Source organism: Glycine soja, chromosome 15, assembly GCF_004193775.1.
Source record: "Glycine soja cultivar W05 chromosome 15, ASM419377v2, whole genome shotgun sequence".
Taxonomy (NCBI): domain Eukaryota; kingdom Viridiplantae; phylum Streptophyta; class Magnoliopsida; order Fabales; family Fabaceae; genus Glycine; species Glycine soja.
Genome location: NC_041016.1, coordinates 49,571,343 through 49,577,942, shown reverse-complemented (window position 1 = coordinate 49,577,942; position 6,600 = coordinate 49,571,343).

Here is a 6,600-nt window from a genome sequence, read left to right as displayed (position 1 = left end):
AATGAAAAAGAAATGACCTTGTCATTAGGGCATCCCTACAATTCCTTCTGAACATTTATAAAAGTGTAAGTTGTTTACATTGTCATATCCATGCATTAGCATATAGGAGACCATCTTTGAGTTCCACCACTAGAAGAGAAAAACGAATCCATGGCTAAATTGTTAATCATAGACAAATTTTGAGACAATTACAAGAAAAAGTTTGAAACTTAGACATTGCTCATGAGGGAGAACACATGAAAGGATTGTTGTGCCCAAAACTCTTTTAATGTAACTTTTCATATTTTGTAAAAGCACTTTTCATTTCTTTAAATCTTAGCTTCATACAAAAATGTGCATCATGAATGTACAACTTATCAACAACCTAGCACGAAACAAAATGATGAGAAAAGGAAAGATAGATGAGAGGGCCAGAGTCTTAAAGAGCAGGGGATGCCTAATTCTAGAAATACTTCAATTGTTGTAAGAAGTTGTAAGAAAAATGATGGTTGCAACACATTATATAAAATGAGGTCATATGAGTTTCTTTATGGTAAATAAGGTGAGTCTTTTAAGTTATCGACCCTCTTTTGATATTTTTCTTTTTTCTTTTTTCAACATGAAAAAGTATTCCTCCCACATAATTAAAATATTATTTCTCACACATAATTAAAAGTCTTATGCATCATAAAATGATTGAATTTATATTGTTGATAACGTAAGCAAATTCTAAAGGAATTGATTTCACACACACAAACACAAGACTTTAATGAGGTTCAGTAAATGTGTCTCCTACATCCTCAGGAGCAAAGTGATCACCTTTTCTTATTCATCAACAATAGGATTACATTAGAATATATAATAAAACAATACGATATCTAACCATGTACAATATTTTAACTACGTACAATATCTAGAGCTAACAATTTGGCCTTTAGCCTAAGGTCGACCCTTCCTCTCAACCCTATTATAATCATCCCATTTAAGAGGGGTCTTAAGAAAGCTCCATCTTAGTCATCCTGAAAAAAGTGGGTCAAGATCAAGGTCAACCCCATTCTCATTTGTTCTCTTTGTTTCTCATTAATGACGTAACACATACTTAGCAATGCCACTCACATTTCATTGTCTCGATCTTACACACGCACCCACCCCACTCTCTCGTTCTCTCTGTTCTTCTCAGAGATACACTCACACTTTGCATTCCAAAACCAAATTTGTAAAATTCTCAACACCTCATTTTTGCAATCATCCGACAAACCACGAAACCAAAAAATTATTCTTTTTTATTTTAATTTTTTATTATAGCTTGGAAATTAGACTTCAATTTTCTTTTGAATGACTACAATTATGGTTATATTCCTTGTTAGATTCATATCCAATTTCATAGCAGATTAATACCAAATTCTTATTCTTGGGTAGAAAAGGAGTACATTATTTCATATATTTGGAAGGATACATATGAAGTTGTGTATGCGCCATTAGCTTACCTAATAGATGAAAAACATTTATGGTAGGAATACATGGTGCAATGATGGTTTATCCTAAACCCAACCAACTACATCAAGCCAAATCACCACATATATGTAATCCATTGCATTTAGCCTACTACAAATGAAAAAAGGCATTTAACAATTGCCAATAAGAAGGGCTCTACAATGAGACAAAAGTTACCAACAAGAAGAGCTTAGTGGAAGCCATAACGGTTTTGGAGAATTTAAAATGTATTTTGGTCTATACTTTGTAATGTTATGATGGAGAACATTCAAAATGTAATTATGTTCAATGCTAGATTTTTTGGAGTACATTTACAATATATTTTGCAAATATGTTTAAAATCTATTTTGAAATACAATTGGAATGTATTTTTGAATGTGAAATGTTTCGAAGTTATAAATCAGTAATGCTTTTTTTTAGAATGTACTTAATAAATTATTTGTTGCCAATTCAAGCAAAATAAAAATGATTGTTGTTATATCTTTGTATTTGTGTGTGTGTGTGTACAACCTTTACCTATTTTATCTATCATTGCAAGAAAAATGAGAAATAAAACTATTTAATATCTATTTTGTCTATTTTCATATACATAAGATTTTAATAAAAAGGAAATTAACATCCTTACATATTTTGGGACTTCATTAACATAATCAATGACCAAATTTGATTATTAACATTACAAAAGATAATTTGATTATATTTACAAAAAATAATTAAGACATTTGATTAAATTCAAATCATCATTCACAGTTCAACGGTAAAAGTGCATAATGTAAATTACAACTTACATTAAAATTTAAAACAAAAACTACATAAACTTAATATCAAAGCTACAATTTCAATAATTGAGAATGCCTACTTTAAATGTATATTTCTTCAATCTCTACCTCCTACATAGCATAACAATGTGATAAAAATAGCATTCATAAGAAAAAAATTAGAGTCAGTGATTATGAACAACTCTTGCCATTTGTTTGGTAAATTTCATGAACATTAAAGATTGTTAATCTTTCTTTTTTTGTCTCACTATGATGACATTTTTTTCATGTTATTTCATATGAAAACCATTGAAACAAATTGCATTCAAACTCTTCATCATTACCACTATGTTTTTCATAAAGGAAAAAAATATGCATTATGTATGGAAAATTAAACATCAAAAGATGAAAAAGAAATGACTTTGTCGTTAGGACATCCATAAGAATGCAAGTTGTTTGCAAAATTTTCATACCCTCGCATTGGCATGTAGTATACCATCTTTGAGTTCCACCACTAGAAGAGAAAAACAAATTTATGACTAAATTATTAATCATTGACAAATTTTGATGCAACTATAAGAAAATGTTTGAAACTTAGACATTATTCATGACAGAGAGCACATGAAACTCTAATTTGACCTTTAAAATGAAAGAAAAGAAAGATCCACTAGCCATAATGGTCACAAAACACAAAACCAAATTTCATTTGACCCATCATCAACTTGTGTCATATATACACTTTGTTTAAAGGCAAATATCACAAGAAGTATGATTGAATTGTGATTTTAAATTTTCATAAGCCTTTTTCATAAATGAGATTATCGTCTGATATGGCTAAAAGATAAATAATGAGATTTTCACAAACAAATTCGATTAGACAATTTCCAACAGATTTTGTAAAAACACTTTTAGAAAATAAAATCAAATTAAAACCCTCTATCATTTAAACCGAAAGAGATACAACAAATCAGACACAAAAATGTTCATCTCTACCATTGAAATTACATCTGGTTCTTAGTAATTTGTCAAGTTTCACCAACTTCAACATAATTACAAATATTCTTCACGGTCACTTCTAACTCTTATAACAAAACTTATCCTTAAGCTTAAAACAACCCTAGTATTCTTTATTCTACTAAGCTACTAATGGATGATTTGTTGAAGTTGGTTTGCCCATTAACTAGTCTTAACGTCTTATACACATACAAATTAAGCATTTAATCTTTTCTCTCAAGATTTACAAGGTATTTTGCGAGCTTTACAACTTAACAGATTTCAAATATAAGCTCTTAGGTTCCTTTTTTCATGTCTTCAAAGCTTCTTGTATCTATAACCATTCTTCAAAAATTGTTCGTTGTCTCTAAACGATATTCTTTATTTCTTTTCATAATTGAACTTGCATTTGAAGAGGTGTTCGTTGGTGCATTAAATGTATGTCCAATCCATGTGAAATACTACTTCTTTTTATCTTTCTTGATCCACATTTTAACAAAGACAAAAACTTTTGCTCAAAAAAGGTATTGTCCACAACAGGTGTAACAAGTCTTTTAAGAATAAAAAAAAATATTGTTTTTTGGGTCTTTGATGATTCAACTACTTTGCTAGCCTTCGACAAATCCTAAGAATAATGTTTCAAACATTCTTTGCAAAACAAATCTCATATATAGAGCATTAATGAAATCTTTAATGCTTGATAAAGCTTAGCATATGTATGCTTTTGTTTGATTAATCAGATGTAGATACAATGCATTTGTCAGATGGCATATAAGACATAATTTTTAAACTTTATAATTATTTACATATAATCAAAATTATTGAGGATTTTGATTCATCTTATGAATTAACACTTTTAGCGTAATTTGATAGAAAGGGCAACATTGAAACAATTTAGAAAACCAAAAAAATCAAATTAGTAATTTATCTTAAATTCAATGTACGAATTATTTTGGTTGATTTGAATGCAATATCAAATCTAACAAAATTGAAACTACTCGTTTGTAATTTTGTTTGGTTCAATTTTGGATTTTTAATTTTATGACTTTAATTTTGTATTTAATTTGACAACTACTAAAATAAAGCATAATCTGAAAACTATTTTAATCATGTAAATATGTTTATAAAATTAATATTCTTAAAAGACATATTTATACAAACTAAAGCGATATAAAATACTTATAAATATAAAATAAAATCATTATTTATAGATATTTTTATAAATATTTACATACATATCTCTTAATATATATTTTATAAATATGTATTAACATACATGTCAAACTAAAAAATATTAAAAATTGTAAAATATAAAAAATTAAAAATTATAAACTTAATTATGGCATATGATACAAATTATTGCACTAATAATTAAATATATATCACATAATTATCCATAAATTTAATATTTTTGTCGACCATAGTATTGATATAAAGTTGTTTTCACTAGGAGCAATAACAATTTTTTGTCGAGATCATGAGCACACACAATATGGGTATTGACCCATTAAGATTTAAACTCTAAATCACTTGATTAAGAGATGCAAATCACTATCACATGTGTTAATTGTTGTTGGTTATTTATTAAAATTATGTTACACTGTATTTAAAAATAAAATAAAAATACATGTTCTTTTAGAGTTTAAAAATATGTTATTCTTAAATTCTTATATTAGACTAGTTATGCAACATAACTAAAAAGTGAAATAACTACAATCACACTAGAAGGGGAGTTGAATAGTGTGTTAATAAAAGATAATAACTTTTTAAAACTTTTAACACAAATATAGACAAATATGTATATGTATGATGAGTTGTCCACTGAAAAGAAAGTGTTTTAATAAGGTCAAGCTTGATCGTGTAGTGATTGAATAAGATAGAGTTTTTAAAACAATTTTTCAAGCAAATACTTGATATGAAAAGAATGACAAAAAGTGTTAAGAGAATGCTTCATAAACTGTCAAGGAGAGAAGTAGAAACACTTGGTTTATACTTATTCACTCAACCTGTTTTATGTCCAGTTCTCTTTTATAGAATAGTAAAGAGTTCCACAAATCAAAGCTTGATTACAAAACAAGTATTTTGACCTACCACTCTTGGCTATACAAATATTCTTAATACCACTTCTAACACTTTCTTAGACTTCCCCTGAATCTAAGAAACTCAAGTATTGTTTAACATTAAGTCACTCCTATCTTTCAAAAACAGTAGTTTGAATGAGTACAAGTATTCAATAATACTCAATGAGTGAATATACAGTAAAACTAAAATACAAGATAACTTTAATTAGCGAAGGATAAACAAATGAAAACTTAAATTGTCGTCTAGTGATTTCAACAAAGTTTTGTTCCAAAGATATTTTCATTTTTTCGTAATGATTTTGTCATTTTTTGGCCTAGAGACTGCCTTTTATAGACTTCAGTGAAAAACCCATTATGAGATTAGTGTCGATTCCTTGAAAAGACTATTTTTTCACATTGGGAGATAAGACTATGCGACATGCTCTGATTCACGAGAAAATGAGCAATAGTACAAATAACTGCATCTGCTTCTTATACTTGGTGAAATCAACCATGAGGAATATTCTGTGTAGACCTTCTATTTTCTTCTATTTTTTCATTGCCTTACATTCAAATGTTAACAATTCAAATAAAGAGAGACAAACTTAAAATCCAAGAGAGAGAATATGTGCACTTTCCTTTTCGGCTATCATAGCTTTTTCAAACTGTGTTGATCATTTTGAACTAGTATGAGTCTCATACTGATTGGACGCATGTGGTAATAGTACACAATGTATAACACTGTTTGTTGTCACGAATGGACGCTTTTGGTTTTAGCGTGTTAGACACCAGTTAATATTTAACAAAGCATTAACCTCTTGAGTGTGGACGATACATGTAGATTATAGATAAGTCCTTTATAAGGTTGATCTTGCGTACTTGTTGTAAACTCATTAAAACATCAATAGTTTATACTTATTGTTAAGCATCAAAATCCAAGATAGATGTGAAAAGTGGTCGTCCAGACACAACAAATCAGGTAAATGATCAATTTTTGTATTTTACATTCACTGTCAATTTAGTCTATAATTTTGTAAATATATGACAATTTAGTCCTACCATAAAGTCTCTTTTGTTTCTGTTAATGTTGAGTGCATACGTGGCATGTCCTTGTTGATGTGTCAAATCCACAGTGTAGGAGACGTTCCACATCATCGCATAATTTTTTGGACTAAAATGATAGTGAAAACTTCTTCTCTTCTTTCACCTGTTTCCTATCTCCTTCTTTTCTTCACCATCAAAGGCTATGAGCAAAACTTCCAAGCGACACCGAAATAACAACAAACACACTAAAGGGGTGGGGGGGGGGGGAGTTG